We start from the raw sequence: 12,511 nt of genomic DNA, 5'->3' as shown, positions 1-12,511 counted from the left end.
TTATTCAAAGAGTTAAGAGATATACAATTATTGCAGAAACAGAAACCATAGGACCACATTCCTATAGCCAAAAAATTAAATGGTTCTACAAGATAAGTGCATTTTTGAAATGTCTCTATATAAATTTCAAGACACATAATAGAATTACAAGCAGTTTAGAATATTGGTTAGCTATTTAAACTATATACAAAGAGGACTGGATAAGAAATTATAAGCAAAAATGTGAAGGTCTTTTTACATTTAATGTTGCTTAAAAAAATAAAATGACCATGATAAAAAATTGAAATTTCATTAAAAAAGCACAAAGGAAGAAAACAAAATAAGCTCTATCAGTAATCCTTAAACCCTTTATGTGGAGAGAACCACAGTATTAATGCCATGCCTATTTTCAATCATTTTCTGTTGTAAGTCTGGTTGTGGTTTTAGCTTTTCCAAAATGAGGATCATGCTCTATACATTTCACTGATTCCTTTTTTCCAGTTAATAATATACTATGAATAATTTCCTATGAATTAGGGTCCTAAAAACCAGGATTTTTTATCATATTCTACACATGAAAAAACAAAAATTAATGAATTCTTTTTATTAATAGTTTGAATTTTCTACTGCTAATTAACTATAATTGCTCTAAAATTAAAAAAATTTTGTACATCTCAAATTATTTCTTTAGGAGTGATTTCTTGAAAGATTCCTGATTTTGATAGCCAAAGAATATGAGCAATTTTAGAGATTTTAAACTTTGCCCCAAAAGAGTATTTCAGTGTTTTAATTTAAAGTACATTAAATTTCCATTTAATTTGTACAGATATATTAAAGCGTGATTGACAAATAAAACTTATATTCATAAGGTACACAGCATGTTTTCTTATACATGTATACACTGTGAAATAGTTACCACACTCAAGCTAATTAGCATATCCCTTAGTTAGCATGTATGTGTGATGAGAACACTAAAATTCACCTTCTTAATTAATTTTACCTATACCATACATCACTGTCCTTTTTTTTTTTTTTTGTTAACAAAACAATATCACAGACTGGATAAATCCTAAAGAAAAAGCTCACCCCTCTGATCCAAGTTTGCTGGGCCACATAGCTGGTGCATCACATAGCAAGAGAAACTCTTCTGGGCTCTCTCCTCTTCTTATGAAGACACCACTAATATTTATCATGGGATACCCATTCTGATGACCTTACCTAATTCTAATTTCTCTCAAAGGCTGTAAATTCCACAGTTGATTAAGTTTTTACCCTGTTTATACCTCACAATGGAGACAAAATTTCACCATGACTTTCAGAGGGGACAAACTAGATTTAAACCATAGCAATTATTATTAACTATTGCCACCATGCTGCAGAGTAAGACTTCAGAAATTACTCATAACAGAAAGTTTACACCTTTGGATCCACATCTTCCTTTTCCCTCAACTCACAATTACTGGTAATTACACTTCTGCTCCATTTGTAAGAGTTCAACTTTTTAGATTCTATGCTTGTTGTACTTCAAGTAGCATATGTCATCCACACTGTCACAAATTTGTAAGGCTGAATAGCATTCTATTACACACACACACACACACACACACACACCAAATTCATTTCTCTTTTATTTGTTGTCTCTTTTCCCTTTGAAAATGTAAATCCGGTGATGATTTTTGTTCACTGCTGTATCTGTAACACTTAACACACTGGCTGGTATGCACTAGATGTTTAAAAAATACTTGTTGCAGGAATCAATCACCTGCTCTTCTTTTTGCTCAAGATTATTTTGTCTATTCAGGTCTTTTGTGGTTGCATATACAAATTTAGGATTTTTGTTTTTTTCTATCTTTAGAATTTTTCTACAAAGGAGAGATTTCCCCAGGACCAGTGCTGCCAGTGTTTTTGTGCAAACAATATTCACAGATGCTTTGAAATGGCTGCCAAACATCTTAATTCCAGGTGCAGATGCTAGGTAAAAGAGGACCTGACTTGAGACTGATATCACACTGGGATCATTTCCCTAGCCCTTCCACTTAGGCACTCAATGCAAATTTCACCAGGTCTGCTGCAAAACTAAGAAAGTAGGAAAACAAATTACTTCACTGCAAATAAACCTGGGGTGGGGGCATCCACCAGTTTATTCCATGAATAAAGTCCATGAATAAAAACATCCCTGAGTCCTAGTTCTGGCTATATGCCTGAATATTTTCAGTGCAGAGTAATTCAAATGCCATAGATTGGATCTAAACCCTTTCAACCATCAAATACAAATTTGGGGATTTGAAGGACCAGAATATATTTATTCTGGACTGAGCATTTAAAAGTATCATGTCATCTCACATATAGTTCACCTAAACAATAACAAAATGTGCAATGAAGTCATTAGTTTTAGTTACTTGTCTTCTTGTCATACCACACATATTTTATGTGTGCTATAAAATAATGGAAACATCTGTTTGTTTGTTTGTTTTTTATTTTCTCAAAATATCTTGGTTTCACCCTCATTACTGAAAAAAAGTATTTTCTTATGTTTGACAATCCAGGTTGATAGTTATGTTTTTCAAAATTTAAATATATTCTACAGTTATCTTACCCCCATCAGTGTTCTAAAATAATTTTAATCTGAATTTTGGTCATTTAGAGGGAACTTTGCCTTTCCTCTTGCTGGTTTAATATCTTCTCTGTGTCTTGGGACATCATAGCTGGTCCATGTCATGCCAGGGTGTCCTTTGGGCTGTTGGCTTTGTTTCTTGAATCTGACCATTGATATATTTCATTTCCTCTGGAAAATCCTTAAACATTGTGTCTGTAAAACATTGTTCCTCCCACATTTTCTTTTCTCTCTTTTATGTATTCCAAGTGGATATTTTTGTAGCCATACTACCAAAAGCACTATTTGAATTTAGTGCAAGTCCTATTAAAATATCAAAGACATTATTCATAGAAATAGGAAAAGCAATCATGAAATTCATTTGGAAAAATAAGAGGTCCATAATAGCCAAAGCAATTCTCAGCAAGCAAAGTGAAGGAGGAGGCATCACTACACCAGTCCTTCAATTATACTATAGAGCCATAGTACAAAACCAGCATGGTGATAACACCAAAACACACAAGTAGACCGATGGTACAGAATAGAAGACAGAGAGACAAATCCACAAAAATGCAGTTATCTCGTACTAGACAAAGGCACCAAAAACATTGACGGGAGAAAAGATAGCCTTATTCAAGAAATGGTACTGGGAAAATTGGAAATCCACATGTAACAAAATGAAATTAAACCCCTATCTCTCTTAAACTCTGCATGAAACTCAACTCAAAGTGGATCAAAGGCTTAGGCACTAGAACAGAGAACCTGCACCTAATAGAAGAATAAGGCCCTCCTCTCCACCGAGTCAGCTTAGGAACTGACTCCCTTAACAAATCCCTAAAGCAAAAGCAGTAAAATCAAGAATCAATAAATGGGATGGAATCAAACCAGAAACCTTATTCACAGCAAAGGAAACATTCAATAACATGAAGAGGGAGCCTACAGAATGGGAGAAAATATTTACCACATGCACCTCAGATACAGCATTAATCTCCATAATATATAAAGAACTCAAAAAGCTTAACACCCCCCTCCAAAAAAATAATAACCCAATCAATAAATGGGCTAAGGAGCTGAACAGGCACGTCACAGAAGAAATACAATAAATCCACAAATATGTGAAAAAATGTTCAATATCTTTAGCAATTAGAGAAATGAAAATTAAAACTACACTGAGGATTCGTCTCACTCCAGTCAGAATGGCAATTATCAAGAATACAAGCAACAATAAGTGTTGGGGGATATGGGGAAACAGGTATATTCATACACTGCTGATGGGACTGCAAATTGGTGCAACCAATCTGGAAAGTAGTATGGATATTCCTCAGAAAACTAGGAATAGAACCACCTTTGATCCAGCTATACCACTACTTGGTTTATACACAAATGACTTAAAATCAACATAGTAGAGTGAAGTAGCCACTTCAATGTTTAAAAGCAGATCAATTCACAATAGCTAAACTATAGAACCAATCTAGGTGTCCTTCAACAGATAAATGGATAAAGAAAATGTAGTATACATGCACAATGAAATACTACTCAGCCTTAAAGAAGAATGAAATTATGGTATTTGCCAGTAAGTGGATGGAGAATATCATGCTAAGCAAAGTAAGCCAATCCCAAAGAACCAAAGGCCAAATGTTTTCTCTGATATGCAAATGCTAATTCACAATAAGTGGGGGGAGGCTTAGGGAAGAATATAGGAACTTTGGATTAGACAGAGGGGAATAAAGTCAGGGGAGAGGGTATGAGGGTAGGAAGAATAGCAGAATGAATAGGACAATATTACCCCATGTACATATTATGATTACACAACTGGTATAATTCTACATCATTTACAAGCAGAAGAATGAGAAGTTATACTCTATACACACACACACACACACACACACACATATGATGTGTCAAAGTGCATTCTACTATCATGTATAACTTAATTAGAACAAATAAAATTTTTTTAAAAATGGACATTTTGGATCTCACATTATCCTTCTAGATTCTTATTTTATTTCTTTAAAAATCTCTCAATCTCAGCACTACATTCTGTGGATTGTGTAACTTCTATTACAAGCCACTAATTCTCTCTTTATGTTGTCTAATACCTGAACAAATATTGATTTTCTGTGTTCAGATATTCAAGGTATATTCCTCTTTTACATTTTTCTCTCTGAATAGACATTTTAAAAGAATAAAAAGACAAGCCACAGATTGGGAAAAAACATTTGCAGAACATGCAGTTATTATCAGTGTTTGAGCCTGGAGCCATTGTAATCAGTGGGTAGTGGTAGCTCCTTATTTTGATTTGTTATTCTCTAATTACACATGGTGTTGAGCATCTTTTTATATCTTTATTTGGAATTTGTATATATTCTCTGGTGAGGTATCTGTTGAGATCTTTTCTCATTGTTAACTGGTTGTATTTTTACTGCTGAGTGTTAGGAATTTTTGGATACAGGTTTTTTTTTATCAGATACATGTTTTACAAATATCGTCTTCCAGTCATTAATGTTTTGTAGTTTTCAGAGCGTTGTTCTTTTACCTCTTTGGTAAATTTATTCCTATGTATTTTTGGTAACTATTGTAAATAGGAGAATTCTCTGATTTCTGGGTAGTTGTTTTTGTTTTTGTTTTTTGTTTGCTTGTTTGGTTGGGTTTTTTGTTTGTTTGGTCGGTTTGGTTTGATTTGGTTTTATTGTTTTGTTTTAAGTTCATTGTTAGTGTAGAGAAATACACTACACTTATTGTTGGGGGCTGAGTTTGTGTCCTGCAACTCCTGCAACTTTATTGAATTCACTTATCATATCTAGCAGTATGCGTGAGAGATTTTTGCACATATAAGACCATATCATCAGCAAACTGTTAACTTCTTGATTTCTAATTGTGATTCTTTTACTTCTTTCTTTTGTGTTATTTCTCTGGCAAGGACTTCTAGTATTATGTAGAATAAAAACGGTAACAGTGGTTTCTTGTCTTGTTCCAGGTCTTAGAAGAAAGGGTTCCACTTTTTTTAACCATTGTTAGCTATGAACTTATTACATACAGCCTTCATTGTGTTGAAGCTCCTTCCATCTATATCTAATTTTTTAAAGTTTTCCTCCCCTCATTCTATACCCCTTCCCCATTATGGATTAGCATCCACTTACCAGAGAAAACATTCGACCCCTGGTTTTGAGGGATTAGCTTATTTCATTTAGCATGGTATTCTCCAATTCCAACCATTTACCTGCAAATACCATAATTTTATTCACTTTTAATGCTGAGTAATATTCTATTGTGTATATATACCACAGTTTCTTTATCCATTCATCTTTTGGAAGGCATCTAAGTTGGTTCCACAGTTTAGCTATTGTGAATTATGCTGCTATAAACATTGAAGAAGCTGTGTCCCTGTAATGTGCTGTTTTTAAGTCCTTTCTGTAATAGACCAAGGAGTGGGATAGCTGGGTCAAATGGTATTGTGATGCCTCCTGCTTCACTCTCTTGCTAAGGGTCTATTTTTCTAAATGAGTTTCATGATCACTTTTTCTATTTCTATGAGGAATGACATTGGGGTTTTAATTGGAATCGCATTGAATCTGTATGGAGCTTTGAGTAGTATGACCATTTTGACAATATTAATTCTCAAGAGCACAGGAGATCTTTCCATCTTGTAAGGTCTTTTTAAATTTCTTTCTTTAGTGTTCTGTAGTTTTCATTGTAGAAGTCTTTCACCTCTTTTGTTAAACTGATTCCCAAGTATTTTTTTTTTACACTATTGTGAATGGAGTAGTTTTCCGAATTTCTCATTCAGTGGATTCATCATTAATGTATAGAAATGCATTTAATTTGTGGGTATTGATTTATATCCTACTACTTTTCTGAATGCATTTCTTAATTCTAGAAGTTTTCTGGTGGAAAACTTTTTTGGATTCTCTAAGTATAGAATCTTGTCACTGGCAACTAATGATAATTTCAGCTCTTTTCCTATTCGTCTTCTTTTAATTTCTGTAGTCTAATTGCTCTGTCTAGAGTTTCAAGGACTATATTGAATAGCAGTGGTGAAGATTTAATCAATGAAAGTTTCAGGGCAAGCCTGCATTAAGCAAGTCTGTTGGTGCCCTTTGTTTCCAACAGCATGTTCTCACTTCATGTCTTGGTGCAATTATTATAATTTGGTAGGAGAGGGCAAAATCCATGCAAATTAATATTCCATTGTCTCTCACTCTCTCCTGGTAGGACAGACAGGAAGTACTGTCAATTGGATATTTTTCTCATTTTCATTCTGACTAGATCAATGCACTGCCAGGGTTGAGCTGCTATAGGGTTCTATGAGGGGAGTTCTGGTGGCAGAAGGTTAGGTTTAATTCAGCCTTAGGGACTTTTCTGGGTGGTATCTGCTCTGGCGAGATTAAACACACCCCTAAATTCTGACAGATGCTAATCTCTGTTGGGAGTCTGGATCTCAAGAGTCTCCCAAGAATTCTTCTTGCAGGGTAGGGGATCCAGTCCTACACAGGTCTCTTACATTCCACTGCCCACAAATATGGTCTTCCCAGTCTTAATCCCTGACAGTCCTCATGGCTCCCTTTTCAGTTTCCTGATTCTCTTCCACTGATCATGTGAGCCATGAGCTGCCAGACTCAGAGGGAAAGTAAAGCACTCCCCTCTTTATCTCTGATTTGAATCACCCTGGGAGCAACCTCTTCTGCCCCTGTTTCACTTCCATTCTGCTGGGTACATCACAGGCCACATGATAGGCACTTTCCAGGAGATGATGGCAATGTTTACAGTCATCTCCTGGAGTCCTGCAGCAGCAAACTGCAGTGTGACCTCCTCAGGATGGCTCCCCACCTCAGCTCTCCACTTACCACTTGAGAAGCACAGAGCACTTTTCAAACATTAGTTTCTTGGGCAGCCTCTGGATCAGCTGAGCTCAAGCTACTTTTCTGTACTACAGATTTTTTTGTGTGTGTGCCAAGTTTGTGTCTTGTGTTTCTCTCTCTGTTTGTATAATTCTCCTCTGCAGTGGACCAGCACTAACATTGCTGCTGCAATCGGCTTCGCTCCAGTCTACTCTTACTTGTTCTTTGTTCAATGCACCAGAATTTCTGAGTCTCCAACAGACTCTGACTGTCTGATATTGAATTTCAGTGAATTCCTTCTTTCACCCACCTTGCTGAGAAAAGATTATTTACCACTGTGTGAATCCCTAGCCATGGAGCTAGCGGAAATGCAGTGTTCCTCTAATCCACCATCTTGAATCTTTGTCTGCTGGTGCTCTTTGGTGTAACTAAGCCTGGATGGCAACATATCTGTTAACATCAAGATTTACTATTTTATGCCCACTGTTAAGACCTTTCCTTAGAAAAAGTTCCTTTCAAAATACTACTGCTGCTCATAGACAATGTACCTGGTCATACAAGAGTTTTGATGGTGATATAAGGTGAGATGAACATTATTTTGATGCCTGCTAACAATGTCTTTCTGCAGCCCATGGAACAAAGTGTAATTTCAACTTTTAAGTCTTACTGTTTAAGAAAAATATTTTGGAAGGCTATCTCTCTCTGTTATGACTGAGATTCCTCTGATGGATTTCAGCAAAGTAAATTGAAGACTTACTTTTTGGAAAAGATTCACTATTTAGCTATCATCAGAACATTTTTGATTCATGGAAGGGGGCCAAAATATCAACATTAACAGGAATTTGGAAGGAGTTGATTCCAAATCCTCATGGATGACTTTGAGAAGTTTAATACTTCAGTGGATGCAGTAACTGCAAATGTAGTAGAAATAACAAGTTAATCAGAATTAGAAATGGAAATTGAGGATATGACTGAATTGTTGCAAACTCATGCTAAAACGTTAATGGATAAGGAGTTTCTTTTTATGGATGAGCAAAGAAAATAGTTCCTTGGGATAGAACCTGCTCCCAGTGAATATACTGTGAAGATTGTTGAAATGACAATGAAAGATTTAGAATATTACAAAAACTTTGCTGATAGAGCAGCCACAGGCTTTTAAAAAGTATTAATGCCAATTTTAAAAGAAGTTCCACTGTGCCTAAAATGCTAGCCAGCAACATACTATGCAATAGAGAACTCCTTCGTGTAAGGAAGGGTAAATTGATGTGTCAGACTTCATTATTGTTCTATTTTAAAAATAGTGCCATGACACTATATCAACCTTCATCAACCACCATCCTTAACAGTCAGCAGCCATGAACATCAAGACAAGACCCTTCTTCAATAAAAATACTAAAACTTACAGAAGGCTCAGATTACCAGTTTTAGTGAGCAACTATTTTCAAGTAAGGTTTGCATTGTTATTTAGACATAATGTTATTGCCACTTAATAGACTATAGTACAGGGCTGGGGATGCAGCTCAAGCGGTAACGCACTTGCCTGGCATGCGCAGGGCGCTGGGTTCAATCCTCAGCACCACATAAAGATAAAGATGTTGTGTCCACCGAAAACTAAAAAATAGAAAAATAAAAAAATAGTCTATAGTTCAGTGTAAATCTAATTTTTATGTGAACTGGGAATCCAAAATATTCATTCAACTCACTTTATTGCAATATTTGCTTTATTATGGTGGTCTGGAAATGACCCTGCAATATCTCCAAGGTGTATAAGTCCAGTTGGTTTTAGCTTGGTCAACTCCCCCAAGCAGTGCCTAATCTCCAGGAAAGGAGGAAGATTGCCTCAATTAATAACTGCAGCAACATGGTAGAGCATAAAAGAATAACTGCATAAAAAGGCTTCCTGGGGAGATTGGCATAACTGAGACTTCTGGAGACAGCTAGGAATGAAGAAGCACAGGGACTGTTCCTATCAGTCTCACAGAAAGTATCTTAGCCATCCCCAGCAGCCTGCTCTGTGGACTTTGGCAGCTTTTGCTCTGATGACCTCAATGGGCCCAAGGAAGCTGCAAACTCTTTGCGGAGTTCTTTTAGTAATCCATCCAGGTATCCACAGGGACCCCAGCAGCTGCTCAACAGAAGTCATCAGCAGTTTTTGTCACTGAGGTAACCCAGAACAATGGCCACCATAGATCCCAGTAGAGGACAATACTGCTGCATTCCCCCACCCACAAGAAGGGGAAATTCATGTACCAACCCCATCAACTAGGGGCTTATCTGAGTGCCAAGTTGTTACCATGTTGTGGGAGCACTTGTCCCTGTGCAGCTGTCATTGCTGCCCCAGACCTCAGAGTCTCTGTTGTTGATCCACAGGCATCTGGCTGTATGGCCACTCCATGGAATTCACAGCAATATGCATCAGACACTGGTGAGCTGTTAATACAAGCCTGTGAGCTAGGTCTATCACCAAGAGGTATTCTTTCTGATAAGAATTTCCTGGTGGGAGAAAATCAGATCATGAAAACTCTAATAGCTTTCTCTGCCTTGCTGCAAACACCCGCAACCTTAGCCACTGAGGTCCCTGCAATCTTCAGCATCAGTGACCTCAGCTAATGGAGCTGCAGGAGACTCAGAAACATTCTCCCAGTGGAACCAAATGAGGTCATCCCATCTGGTTCCCAGCATATCTTAAGATAGTTAAGAAGAAGACTAAAACATCCAAGTATCTGTTCCAACTGCTAGAAAAGACAGTTAGGAAGAAATGAGAGGGAGGGGCTGAGAAGGGTGCTGAACCACTCCCTTGTGGTTCTGCAAGTGTACATCTTACGCCCTTGTGGTCCTAACTGGTAGAATGACTTTCCATTATGAGGAAAAATAGAGGAACAAACCATCTCCCTCTTATATTAAAAAATGTTAGGCATAAGCAGGGCCTGAAAAATTGTGTCCCCAGATGACTTGGGTTCATTGTAATATCATTTACATCATGGTTTTGCTCCCTCTTGTAGGTTCTGCTTATGTGGTCCTGGGTTAGTGCTGGAACATTGGGCATCGAGTTACCTAACATGTATGTGTCAATCAAATGACCTAGCAAGATAAAGAGGGACCTAATTTATATCCTCACTGGCATAAGAATAATCACAGATGCAGGTAGAGGTGCTCATCCCCTTTTGACACAGACTGCTCCACTTCCTTTGGGGTGTACTTCCTTGCTTTGCTAATAAACTACAAACCACTGCTTCTTAAACCGCTTATTAGAGTCTGAATCTTTCTGCTAGACAGACAAAAACATAGAACCTCTAGCAGTTGTGTAGCACCATACAGCCAGTGACACAACCTCAGTAATAAGAAACTTAAAGTCAGTAACAAGAGGAAAACCGGAATGTTAACAAATAGGTGAAAATTAAAAATCAAATCCTCAAATAGTCAATGAGTCAAAGAAGAAATCAAAATACCAGAAAGGAAAAAAAAATACCAGAAGGCAAATTAAAATTAAACAACATACCAAAACGAAAGCAATACAGCAAAAGCAGTACTAAGAGGGAAGTTTATAGTGATAAATACCTTCATTCAAAAAGAAGAAAGATCACAAATAAACTTTATACCTCAAGGAACTAGAAAAAGAACAAACCAATCCCAAAGTTAGCAGAAGGAAAAAAATAACAGATCAGAGCACAAAGAGAGATTTAAAAAATAGTGAAACGAATGACAAAATATACTTTATTTTTGAAAAGAAACAGAATTGGCAAATCTTTAGTTAGACTAAGAAAATGAGAGAGAAGACAAATAAAATCAGAGATGTAAAAGGGACATTACAAGTGAAACCACAGAAATAGAAAATATCACAAGAGACTACAATGAACAATTATAAGCCAACAAATTAGATAACCTGGAACAAATGGATAAATTCCTAGGCACATATAATCTACCAAGACCCATAATGAATGGAAAATCTGAACAGAACAATAATAAGTAATGAGCTTCAATCAGTAATAAAAATCTTCCCATCAAAGCAAATCTAAGGACCTAATGTCTTCATTGCTATAATCTACCAAACATTTAAAGAAGCAATATCAACACTTCTCAAGATCCTTCTAAAAACTGAAAAGAGAATACTTTCAAACTCATTTTAAGAGCACTACCTAGACACTAAAGTTAGACAAAACCATGACAAGAAAAGAAAAATTATAGGCCTCCAACCCTGGTAAAATACATGCAAAAATTCTCAAAAAATACCAACAGACTGAATTCAATGACATGAAAAGAATCACATATCATGATCAAATGGGATTTTATCCCAGGATGTAAAGACAGTTCTACATATACAAATAAATAAATATAATGCATTAGCAGAATAAAGAACAAAAACCATATTATCATATTAATAGATGCAGAGAAAGAATTTGTCAAAATTTAATATCTCTTCATGATAAAAACCCTCACCAAGTTAGGTGTTGAAGGAATGTATCTCAACACAATAAAAACCATATAGGACAAACATACAACTAGCATCATACTCAGTAGGAAAAATTGAAAACTTTCCCTCTATCAAGAACAAAACAAGGATGCCCAGTCACCACTTTTATTCAACATAGTATTGGAAGTCCTCGTCAGAACAACTAGGCAAGAGAAAGAAAGAGAATGCATCCAAAATCAGAAAGAGAGGTTATTAATTGTCTTTGCAGACAATATGATCATTTATATAGACAACCCCCCAAACTGTTAGACCCCCAAAACCATTGAGATCAAAAAACTCAGTAAAGTTGGAAGTTATAAAATCAACCTACAAAAATCAGCTGTATTTCTATACAGCAGTAGTGATCTACCCAAAAACAGAAATCAAGAAAACAATCCTGGTTGCAAGATAATTTTAAACATGTAAGAATAAATTTAATCAAGAAGATAAAAGATTTATACATGATCAAAATTGAAGAAGACATAAATATATTCCACATTGTCCAATGTTCAAACATTGGAAGAATTAAACAGTCCATATTATTCAAAGTGATCTACAGATTCAATGTAATACTTATAAAAATGAAGCTGGAGAATATTATGCTAAGCGAAATGAGCCAAATCCAAAAAAACTAAAGGTCAAATATTTTCT

General features: G+C 36.0%; 1 protein-coding gene across 17 annotated transcripts in view; it reads right to left on the bottom strand.

Moving 5' to 3' along the window:
* The window catches only part of LOC101968941 (uncharacterized), a 283,895-nt gene that overhangs the window by 251,554 nt on the left and 19,830 nt on the right, over nucleotides 1-12,511 (bottom strand). The window lies entirely within an intron of this gene.

This window comes from Ictidomys tridecemlineatus, chromosome 1 (assembly GCF_052094955.1).
Source record: "Ictidomys tridecemlineatus isolate mIctTri1 chromosome 1, mIctTri1.hap1, whole genome shotgun sequence".
NCBI classification, from domain to species: domain Eukaryota; kingdom Metazoa; phylum Chordata; class Mammalia; order Rodentia; family Sciuridae; genus Ictidomys; species Ictidomys tridecemlineatus.
Note: the sequence above shows the minus strand (reverse complement) of the source record. Positions and strands in the feature narration are given on the sequence as shown.